Source organism: Typopeltis vanoorti, chromosome 14, assembly GCF_054136105.1.
Source record: "Typopeltis vanoorti isolate ZY-2024b chromosome 14, IOZ_Tvanoo_1.0, whole genome shotgun sequence".
NCBI lineage: Eukaryota > Metazoa > Arthropoda > Arachnida > Uropygi > Thelyphonidae > Typopeltis > Typopeltis vanoorti.
In genome coordinates, this window is record NC_143562.1 from 81955990 (window position 1) to 81968910 (window position 12921).

Consider the following 12921-nt stretch of genomic DNA (forward strand, 5'->3'; position numbering starts at 1 on the left):
CATCGCTAAGATAAAAATTCCTTTCAGACGTCAGACTATTTAGTTACGTGATCAGACGAAATAATTTCACTTTTGTGATAATTCAGTTATCTTTCACTTTTGTTTTCTTCTTAAAAACCTTAACTATTAAATTTTAAAGTTCTTTCATTTATGCTCAATTCAAATATTATTTTCAGATTTTCTAAAATTATCTAGTCTTAAGCAGGGAAAAAGCAAAAACTAACTGTTTAATTTATCCACAAGACAGCTCCCAATTTGCAAAAATTTGCGTGTGTTGTTCGTGTATAGATGGAGGTGGTTTCAAGAGTGCAGTAATTTCAACAGTTTCTGCGAAAAAAAAATTAGCTTCAATCTATCATCAGTATAGATGGTGGTGTCTCAGCTGCGCTCCTGTTCACTCCGTTATTCAGTTTTTTTTTCTCCCCTTCATAACCCAGTTCATATAACTGCCATATCAAAATTAAAATTGACCGGAGGTTTTTTACTAAACCATAGGAAACTAATTTTTCATCTCTTTAGAATGGATGCAAAGAAGTTTATTCGCCGTGAAATTATTTGCCTTCGCTTTTTAATTAATTTCCTAAATAATTTTGCGTACCTTTTGGTGTGAAGAACCATTTAAAAACTTTTAATACAAGTAGTGTATTAAACTTTCGGTTAAGTATTTTCTACCAGTATTTCATCTAATAAATATATTGAATTTATATAACCGGTATGTATAAGCCAGCAAGTTTTCCATAGATTTATCACTAAACTGCATTATTATCCTTCTGAAGATCTTTTTTTTTCACTTACTGTATTTTTATTTTTTTAAAAAAATGGCTAAAAATATTGGTTTTACTCGAACATCCCATACTTAGAGATGTTAGGGTAGCAAGTAGGTGTGCACGCAGGCATCTTTGAGCCGTATGAGAATTAGAATGATGATTAAAACAATTAATGAATTTTGCCGGGTTTCAAATTCGAATGTGGCATCCATTAAATATGTAAAGGGTATCGCGCTTGTGAGCACAAAGAGATATTGTAATTCACGTGTACTAATGCCAACATCATCAGAAATAAGGTGAGACGTTTTGGGCTCCGATTAGCACAATTTGGTCAAAAATTATAGGTACTAGTGAGATTTGATGGACAGAGGAGGATATAGTTACAGAAAGTGTGAAATATATTATATTTCAAAGAAGAGAGGAAATAGAATATGGTGAAGATATGTTGATGATAGCAGAAGAATTGCAACCAACAAAAACAGATATTTGGCAGGAGGCAAATAGCTGGATGGTAGGAGGCAGTGAATATGAGGCTGTCTTGTGTAAAATGAAGGCCAACAAAATGAAATAAATAGTCGGTTACTGGCATAGACCTGACGGGGAGGATTGGGAAGGTACACAAAATATATAGATGGCATGCATCGGCAGATTAATTCAATAAGCACAGGAAGAGTTATGGAAGACTAATGATGGGGATATAGATTAGAAAGAGAAAAGGATACTTAATGGAAAGAAAATGGAATTTAAACAGTTATACTAAGCGATAATTACCAAAAACAGCACTTGAGAGAGGTGAATCGGAATTTCAGAGTACTGAATTTGTTGATAATATTAGAGTAGCTATTTGGACAGAGAGAGAGAGGGGGGGATTAGAATTTTCGGTTGTAATAGCGCTATGGCATAAAGACCTGCAAGGGTCACATCAGTGACATCAGCAGTGCATAGAGAAACGATGAAGAGGTATTTGAAGGAAGAGTATTAGACTACATACCTAGAGTTCTTCTTCTTAAGTAGCTACTTCTTTCATGGTACACCAGAGTGTCCGATCCTCTGCCATTCCATCGTCAACCCAAGAAGTTCGTGGTCTACCAGGAGACCTTCATCCCTCCCTCTAATTATCCAGAGTTAGGAGGATAAATCAGGTGAGAGTCAAATGGACGAGGAGGCATCATTAAGCAAGAACTGTAAACAAAATGTTAATGACAGAATATGAGGTGAAATCCCAGTGAGTTCCTTCACTATATGATATATAAAAAGAAGAACGATTGTCTTTAATAAATGCGGATGGCATGAAGGTGACAAGGTGAATTGCTGATTGTTCATTTTGGAAGGTTGCGTCATTCAGATAATGCTAATCGCCATAAAAGCGGCCGATATGAGAATTGAGGCAGATGAACCGGATATGCCTAAGATGTTGCAAAATCTGATTTCGAACATGATCATGAGATATCTTTCACATTCTCGTGTATGTTAAGAGAATTAGCAGTGCTTTTGATTTGGCTGTTTCATTTTCATCACTATCATGGTTTTTCAAGAAAGTGGAAAGAAAATAAAATGTTTCGTTACATAAGGATGGATTCACAACAGAGGTAACAAATTATAGACCTGTTACAATTTCAGGAGTGGTAGTTAATGTTTCAGAAAAGCTGGAATTCAAGAACGGATAGTTAAGAATATGATACTCGAGGGGGGGGGGGGGAACTGCTTTGTGAAGAGGAGATCTTGTCTTAGCAATTTACTCTCTTAAAATAGACTGATATAGCTAGAAAAAGAAAATGACTACATTAGGATTTTATTGGAGTTTGCAAAGACATTTGAGAGAATACTGCATGATAATCGGTTAAGTGGAACAAATGGTCAGGACTGTAGCAAATAAATATGAAGAATGAGGAAGAAGAAGAAGAAGATAGATGGCTGCAGGTGTGACACACGACTCTGTACTTGATCCACTATTGTAAAATTGATACAGAGAACAAAACTTGAATAAACTGTCATTATTGGTTAAGGATAATGGGAATTAGTTCATTGTGATTAAGCTTAAAGGTATACACCTCTATATGAAAAGAGATTGCTGGGTGGACTGAGAATGGACAAGTGGTGGAAATGATTCATAGGAAAACAACAATGATGGTGTCGGTTCTGTGGAACTTCGTATAAGTATACATTGATGGTTTATGGGTTATAAAAATGAGTTTCACAGACATGAGAGATGGGTTATGATACTGTAAGTTGCTTACGGAGTTTTATAGAAAAGATGCAAAAGAAATTTGCTAATACCTTACTGGAGAGGGAAAAAAAAGAGAACGTAGAATTGAAATAAGAGCGTGTTTAGTAGAGATGTTCAGGAATAGATTTTTTTGCTTCTGGAGAGTGGTGCACGAGTGTAATGGATTCAGACATCCTAGGGAATGCACTGTGAGTGAATGAATTTAAGGAGAGGAGTGATTCGCAATTGCGTGAATAATGCCTCATTCATTATTTTCGCAGTGAGTCTTTGGACTCCATGAGGCTACCAGGTTAATAACAATAATAATAATAATAATACATTATACTTTATATAAGCGACAGTTAAACAAGTAACTGTCACCTGTACTAGTTTATAGTTATAAAGAAGATCCGTAAATGACTAAGTTCTCTGAAAGTGGTGTGTGTGTGTGTGGATATATATATATATATATATATATATATATAGAAAGAGAGAGAGAGAGAGAGAGAGAGATGAATGCATCTAGCTTTTCTTAGGTATTGGTTGAAATTACGGCCGAAGCAAGTGAGAGCACTAACTACGTTATGTGTCTTTAGTTTTATGAAATTGGAATTGAAAATCTGAAACACGCAAAAAGGAGTGTTAATTACTGCACAAAAACTATTAAATCCCTCTTCAAGTGGCATCGGATCATTGCTAAATTTGATATAAACAAAAGATTATGTGTTCGGTTTCCAAAGAAAATGCCATCTAGTCACTGATACATTGAAGACTTTGTACAAGTGAATACCAAAATAGGTGAGTTATACGTAGGAATAAAAGTGGGTGGGTTTCACATTTCAGAGAGAATTATTTATTTTCTTAGTAACGCCACAGAATGCATTTCGAATTGTTTTCCCTTATACTTCTACTGATAGCAGAAATTTCTCTACTCCAACTCTATGCTATACACGTATCAGCCTAATCAATCCTGGGGAGGATTTCTAAATATTTTTACTAGTGGATTTTTAAGTACTGTTTTGTGGAAATCGCACCATGACAGTTGAAATCTTATACCATATTTCTTATAATAATCCGGGAATAAAATAATTCCCGGATTATTTTCTTAAAATAATCCGGGAATCTATGGTGTTCTTACGCCGGACGTCTCTTCCCAAACAACCATGTCACAATGTTATTCAAATCCAAGGCCTGTTGATTGCAAAGTGGAAAACAAAACTTATAAACATTGCGAAATAAATTGAAAACCATTCATATTTATATATATTACGTGTAGCCATTTTAGTTCTTCCGTCTCGGAATTCGCTTGCAATTTCTTCCACCATTGAATTAAGAACCTTTAAAAAATACCGATCAAGAGCAGTGCAGGTCAACCTCTTTAATGATAAGTCCACTTAAATCATTATAAATTTTTCCATGGCTCACGCATCTCCTATCAAAAAAAGAAAAAAAATTCATAATGCAAGTTTTTAAGTCCTCATGATCAGAAACTTTAAAAAAGTAAAGGCAACAAAATTTATAACCGATGCGAAAAAATAAGAAACCAGTCAAACGTTTTATTTAGCATTTTCTCCTTAAATCTGCTTACAAACTACGGGCGAGTAAGTGATTTAGGATAGAGCGAAAGTTAGGTTTCCCTTATGGTCAAGAAGACAATTGCTTACAGACACCAACCTAATAACGTAACCGTGTAACTGATTAAGTTGGTGATGTAACCTTAACACATCAAATTTCTCTTGATTTGGTGGAAAATATTAATCAGGGAGACAAGAGTGCGAACCGACCGATGTTTTTAGCCAGCTAAGGTCAGAGTGATGAAAGTACGAAGATATTAAAAAATGATATTTAAAAAAATGATAAGTCATCGGGTATTTCCGTGATTTGTGTTGCGACGAGTTGTGACGTTGTTCGCATGATAGCGAACCTAAAACATTGAAATAATATATGATGTATCTCTCAATATTTTAGAGATTATAGTTGATAAATAAAAAAAAAGTTTTTGTTTATATATTATCACGCATTCATGGGTAGATAGGCTGGGAGATGCGTCATATGTAAATTCGGTCGTGACCAGAAATGGGCTATTTGACTAGCGAGCCGGTATGGTTCCTGCATGGAAGAAATGCACGCGGCCTGTAACAGCTTTTGAAATATACATATATGATGTGCAGAAAATAAAATAAAAAATTCACTCGATGTGCTTATAAGAGCGCTTCCTTGCATCTCACTTTCGCGATAAATTGTTAACACGAAGTGTATCATAACATTGCCTCAATAAATAATTAAAAACATAAAAGTACTTTCTCTCCCGCTTTCAAACTTCCTTCCCTCTTTCTCTTCGTAGTAAATATAACATCATGTTACATCAGGCCGAGGAATTCTACTCGATATCTATCGCTCCATCATTCATTAATGGCGACATCCTGCCAAAATAACCGCTCACTTGCGAACCGAATAAATAATCAGGATATCTACGTAAGCAAAAAAGAGAAAATAAATCGCGCTTTACCTTAGCAATTGAATACTTTAGGGCGCGCAAAACGTCCATATCGCTTTCTGCTTACTCGCAATAGTTCATACTTTTCTCGAGTAAAGAAATAAATAGCCCTGGTCAGTTGTTTTTAATGCCATCATTGCTCATTATTATATCACGAAAACGGTTCCTTATTACTCAGTCACTCTTCATTGAGCACAATTAACTGAAGGTACCTGAAAAAAATTGAAGATGTCGAGTAATTAAAAACCCTTGAAAAGGGGGAAAAAGTATGAGTGAGGTGTCGTGTTTTCGTGTACCTCACCGTTTTGGCTACGCCATGCGCATGCTACCAGTGTATTTAGTTACGCTCATCTTGGTATTATTCGAATTCATAACTCAATATCGCTTGATAAATCTTGAGAAGAAAAAAATGCCTCAAGCGAACGGTGTGAACAGTTCATAAACGGATAATTCAGTAACATAAAAAAAAAAAACTACTGGAATGTCTGAAGCATGTTTGTTACCATGAAAATTTACTAAAATACATCGTGGCTCATATGCTTTCTTCCTCCGCGGAAATGGTCGAGTGTCTTTATGCACATAAGCGAAGAACACTTTCTTTAACTCTAGTCCTCCTCTTTCTGTGTGAATCTCAACCCACGAAAGGCTCTAAACCTATCGTACATTTAGTCTCTTGGGTGGACTAAGAGGTTGATAATCTAGAAAGCCTATTCTGGAAACTAAGGAAACTTACTGAAGGCCTGAAGTGGTGTGATAAGCAGGGCAATGATCTCACACCTGCTGATGAATTTCATCGACCATGTTTTTACATTCACAGACCTCCATGATGATGGAGTACATGTTAACGCCTGAAAGTTTGATTTTAGTTAGTCTATTTGAATTCTGAACTTGAAAAATTTGTTAAAAATTAATTTTTATGCACCTCATAGTTGTTATTTTTCGTTTATACTCTTTAAAAGTAGTTATGTTAATTATTTCACAACTGCATGCTGACAGCTAGTATATGTTATTCATCCAAACATAGCACTGTACAGGTATATATGTTTCGATTCCCCTCCCCCCTCTATACACTTCCCTACGCATACACTTTTTTCTGAGTGCGCCACTACCTGTCGGTAGTGGCGCACTCAGAATTTAATTTTTTTTTGGGGGGGGGGGGGTACTCAAGATTTAATATTGTGGAGGGGGACGAGTTGAATAGACGATTTGGGAATACACTGCACATTGCATACGATCTATGATTGAGTATCTGCAGTGATCACCAATATCCTGTGACCCCGTGACCGAAGTAGCACTCGGTCTGCACGAGCCCTACTTCTTCCTTGCGTTCACAGCGGCCGTGATTCCCGAGAGCTATAGGGTATTCCCTTATGTGACGGCTAATTCATAAGTAGTATAGAAATAGAAGACACGACACAACATAAATAAAAAAAAAATTAATTTAATTAGGAAAAGATTTTTGGAAATTTTTCTAGTGTTTTTTCTTTTTCTTTTTTTTGGGGGGGGGGCCCTTGGCCCCCTGTGTGCGCTACTGCCTGTTGGTTCATAAATTTTACATTACTGAGTTTCTAAAGAACTCTGAAAGGGTCCTGTCAGTAACGTAGAGCGAAAGGGATTTCATTGTAAGGATCTCCTAATTTTGAAGATCCTTAAAATGTAATAAACACTTACTGTAATAAATTTCGCTTCAATTACTATGCTTGGTCCACAAAAGGAAACAATTCTGTGTTACAAATAAAAGAATAACAGGACGTGTATAAGCTTTCCTTGTACTTTGTATATCAAAGTGCTTTTAGGTTGTAATTTTTAAGTTTAAAGATTTCTTGAATTTTCCCAGACACTAAGACGTAACTAAAGGCACTGTCCCTCCCTCAGTTAGTTTAAAATATTAATAAATTAATTCATTTTGAAATAAAGTTGATTTAAGGAAGAGGCATTTTTCATTATTTGTACATAATGCGGAAATATTTATAAATATGTTTTGATATTTTTCAAATATGAAGACAAAACATTATGACAACATAAAAATCATATGTTTTCCTTCACCTCTATCTGAAGATGCCTCCACATAACTGTATAGATACCGAATTTTTCTGCTCGCCAGGTACTGTTTAATTAATATTATGTTTGCAGGCGTAGACTTCTGTGGCTAATTGGTTCAAAAGATATATTTCGGTGATTACATCACATTTTTTATTATTCAGTTATACAAAATATTGAAATAATAGTTCCCGACAAGTTTCGTAAATCGTAGGATTTACATCTTCAGAGGGTAAATAGTATAACTTAAAGTTTAAACAAGAGAATTAATAAATGCAAATCATAACCGTCTGGCTATTCATAAAACTCAAATAACAGAATGCAGATATAAAACGTTATTGACGTTGAACAATACTGGACGATGTCACGTGTTCTTGTTCTCGTTCATACAGTCCGAGCTCAGATTGAGGTAGATTTTTTATTAGAGCTGACCACACTTGATGGAGAATTAAACCTTGATTTTTATTGCATTGGGTTGGGTTTTTTGGCATATTAGCAGCTTCTTTAAATTTTCTTATATAACTGTTGTTTTCTATGTATGACATCTTCGTTTTTTGCCAGAGTACACCGTGTCCAGTGGAAGTGGTATGGAAAGCAAGACCCGTTTTTTGTTCTCTTTTGTATTGTACGTCTTTTTTGGTGTTCAGCCATGCGTATTTCTGCAGATATTCCTGTCTGTCCTACATAGCAAATCCAGCAAGAACAGTGGATTTTGTAGACTCCTGTTTTTTTAAGAGGATGATGAGGTAGTTTTGGTGGATGTAGGAATCTTGAGATTTTTTCCATAGGAAGGAAGGCTACTTTTATGTTGTGTTTGTTCATTAATTTGGCTAGCTTATCTGTAACATTTTTGATATAAGGAAGCGAGATTGCATTTTTGTAATCCTGTTTTATAGTGTTGTTAGCTGGAGGCATTTTAAGGATTCTCTTGATGGTTTTTGTTTTATATCCATTCTGTTGGAGGATTTGTGTTAAGTATTTTAGTTGTTCACTACATCTTTCTTGTGTGCTGGAGATATTGTATGCTCTGTCTCGAAGAGTTTGCACAACACCATAAATTCACTTTAGAACAAGAAGAAAATAAAAAACTTCCTTTTCTGGATATTCTATTAGAAGTTAATGAAAAAAGTAAACTCTCCTTCTCAGTATATAGGAAGCCGACAAACACTGGAAGATTTCTAAATGCAACCTCACACCACCATCCTTCACAAAAAATAAGCTTAATTAAAACTCTTCGAGACAGAGCATACAATATCTCCAGCACACAAGAAAGGTGTAATGAACAACTAAAATACTTAACACAAATCCTCCAACAGAATGGATATGAAACAAAAAACATCAAGAAAATCCTTAAAATGCCTCCAGCTAACAACACTATAAAACAGGATTACAAAAATGCAATCTCGCCTCCTTATATCAAAAATGCTACAGATAAGCTAGCCAAATTAATGAACAAACACAACATAAAAGTAGCCTTCCTTCCTATGGAAAAAATCTCAAGATTCCTACATCCACCAAAACCACCTCATCATCCTCTTAAAAAACCAGGAGTCTACAAAATCCATTGCTCTTGCTGGATTTGCTATGTAGGACAGACAGGAAGATCTTGAGAAATACCCATGGCTGAACACCAAAAAGACGTACAATACAAAAGAGAACAAAAAACGGGTCTTGCTTTCCATACCACTTCCACTGGACACGGTGTACTCTGGCAAAAAACGAAGATGTCATACATAGAAAACAACAGTTATATAAGAAAATTTAAAGAAGCTGCTAATATGCTAAAAAACCCAACCCAATGCAATAAAAATCAAGGTTTAATTCTCCATCAAGTGTGGTCAGCTCTAATAAAAAATCTACCTCAATCTGAGCTCGGACTATATGAACAAGCACAAGAACACGTGACATCGTCCAGTATTGTTCAACGTCAATAATGCTTTATATCTGCATTCTGTTATTTGAGTTTTATGAATAGCCAGACGGTTATGGTTTGTATTTATTAATTCTCTTGTTTAAACTTTAAGTTATACAATGTGGTGTAATCACCGAAATATATCTTTTTAATATTATGTTTATCATAATCTAAGGGTTCTTTGTTTATCAAAAGTAATGTTTCCGACAATGCTTGAATTTTATTTTTTAAATTTTAAATCCGAAAAAAATAATAAATTTTGTAAGTCATTACTTAGGATTCTTAAATAATACATTATAAGTAAATGACAAAAATATTTATCAAAACATAAACTAATTGAAGAAACTTTAATAAATGTTGTTGCATTAACAAAAATCTAAAAAAAAAAAAAGTGGTAGAAAATTTTGGTCATCTGCAACTATCAGTTATTTTTATTTCTCTTTTTAATTCCTCATTTATATTATCCGGGTCCAAAAGCTCGTTACATGTTATTTTGGAAGAACTTCCTGTATACTCTCACACGACCTTATTTGTAAAGGTTACAGTGCATGACCAATAATTAATACGACCAATAAAACCAGCTTACCGATAAATTAGAAGCACCCATATCGTTGGTCATTAAAAGTGTGAATATTTATTATTGTTAGGAAACGCAGTATCGCTGTTTTATCATAATTACTACTGTCGCAAGCGTTGAGACCTTTCTATAGCCAGGTACACGAACAGCGTTATTAATATTCTCTGTGCTTTGCAACGACGTTGTCCTAATTTGGCTTGTGCTTCTAGCGAAACATTATGATATATCTTAGTTGTATAATCGTGAACGTTTCTGCTGATAATTAATAATACTGTGTAACGTAATATGCAACAGTAAACCTTAATAAAAGCTCGGTTACGCACAGAAAACAGTTTTTGTCACATTAATCATGCACAATTTTCGTCAGTGATTAATAAGAACAGCTTAATAGATTCCAGCAATCTTAACAAAAGATTGCCTATAATCGTAGCGCATATTAATCTTGAGCAACTTTCGTCACAAATTAATGAAACAGCGCAGTTGCTCTAGAATCCGTTATCTTGGGTGAAATATAGCAGAAATTTCACTCTGCGCCGCCATTGCCGCAAAGTTGTTGTGGAAGCAAAAGATGTTCTATCGAGTAAATTATTTTCTTTGTTTTTGATTTCGGCAAACAATCCTAAGTATAAAAGTTGAAATACAACAACCATTAAATGAAATATAGTATTCTGTACGTTATTTTATGTTTATGTGAATTAGTTGTTATGACTATCAGATGTATATCACAGTCAAGTGAATCGATCCGTGCTGGTTTGGGCCCTACACGTGGGAAATGAATTTTGACGTTTATTTAGTACAATATTTAAAACACAAAAGCGTTACATTCGCAAATTGAATTAATATACAATTAAGATAAAAATAGATGTGTGTGCTTGTCTCGTCTACGCTGTTGATGAAGTGGTTTTGCCACACTTCTTCATTCTTAGTCTTTGGTGAACTCACCCAGCATTAAACAAGGTTATTTATTCCTCACGTTCCAGTTTATATTTCTACATGAAATGGCTACTGAGAATTCTTGCTGGTGATGTTTATAAGCCATGCTGTTTAGCTTGAATCTCTTTCCTTTCATATCTCAGTCTATTTGAACTAATACTATAAGGTCACTATATTATGTCTCTAAATCATATGTGTGTGTGTTCTGGTGGGTTTGACTATTTTGAGATATTAAAAACCCGAGTTTCTGGGAGGAGGGAAACCCTCAAACTGTGTATGAAACCGGTTGCGAAGTACACTTTTTTTTTTTTTGCTAGTCATTCTAAATTAATTCCTCTAAATAAGATAGTTATACAGAGCTCCGGTATGACGGTTCATGCATATAAATTCATTCATTCATTCATTTCGTATGGTGATTCAACGGCCCTGAGCCACTTTTACGGGGAGGTAGGGCACGACACCACCTCAATCCCCTCTATTTCTATCCGGGCTCGGGACCGGCATAGCTGACAGTTCAGACCTATGGCTGGAGGTATTGCTTTAATTATTCCTGACTGTATCTGTGCGTGTTCACGGGGCCGGTTTGCCTGCTTGCGGGATGAAAAACCCCAAATAAACTGGGGGGAAAACCCTGTCGTCAACGCCCAAGACGGGCTAACTTGGCTATGGCTGAGGAAGATCCTTAAGCTCCTCACGTCGTTGACGGGAATCGAACCTAGGACACTCCTTCCCCAGGCATATTGTGGGGTTGTGAAGGCCATAGCCACTATGCTAACCGCCCGGACGCATGCATATAAATGACAGTACTGGAACAGATCGGCAGTGAATAAATTCTTTACATTCTCCTAAGGAAATAATTGGTGCTGTTTTAAGCCTAACATTTTGGAAAGCAATACATAGCTGTGGGTAGTCAGATGACCGGCACTGTTGTTCCTCATCCTAGCTACCATTTTCTCTGTGCTTGTGTATTTTCATTGGTTGATTTTGCTTAGTTGCGTTAAAACTGAATTTTATCCAAAGAAAAGCCTTGTTTACTCTAAAGATCGACTGACTTTGGAGCAGAACTGTTTTCTTCTTCGGACCTATCGTCATGGAAGTTACCTTTAATCTACAGAATTTTCCGGTACTTGATTTTAATGAAATTCATCGAAGAATAAATTATTACGAAAAAAAAAAAATCTTGCACACAGTTACACTAATAAATATTGTAATGTGAATGTTGCCTTGCAAAGTTTTTTTTTTTTTTTGAAGGGTGGGGTGGGGAGACGATTTTTACTAACCTGCGTTCCACGTTGCAGCCGAGAAAGCTTAGCGGGATTATATGTTCAATGTTTCGCATTTTGTATTTTAATAACTTAACGAATATCTTGAAGCATCTAACCGCAACCCTCTTGCTATAGTATGCCCTGTTAAATGTACAGAGACTATTTTACCTGAATGAAAGTGATGTGAACCTGTGAACAGAACTGCAAGAACTGCTGGTGCTTCCTGATAAGGTTACTGTTTTTCCTGTGTTTCCAAAGGAAAAGTAGTTTAAACTGATATCGTTTATCACGATTTCAATCTTCGTTCACATAGTAATATTTCAATAATTTCTTTGTCCATAGTTTTTTTTTATTTCTGTAGATTCCAATAATACACATTCCTCAAAATTTGAAAAGCGCTGTATTAACAGTGCTTTTCAAATTTCCTTAGAAGCCTGAGTGTAGTACTTCATCTTCACATTTTTGACTCTCTTCTTGTTCACTCTTTTATCCTACAGCCAAGTATAGCCAAACTCCATGCATCAAAAAAAAAAAAAAAAAGTCTTGATAGTATTGCTATCAGTTCCCTCAAGACGTTGGACAGGTAGGTTACTCGAAGGCCTCGGGTATTAGTTGCCACGACGCCGTCTATCTTACTTATTTCCTTGTATCCCTAAGAGGGTTGATAAATTTATCACTACAAGAAAACTTCACTCCATAAATCATTCAACATGTGTTGTTGACA

At 35.4% G+C, this 12921-nt stretch overlaps 1 protein-coding gene across 1 annotated transcript in view; it reads left to right on the forward strand.

Moving 5' to 3' along the window:
• Positions 1-12921, forward strand: part of LOC150099708 (uncharacterized) — a 208030-nt gene that overhangs the window by 43965 nt on the left and 151144 nt on the right. The gene's annotated exons all lie outside the window — the stretch shown is intronic.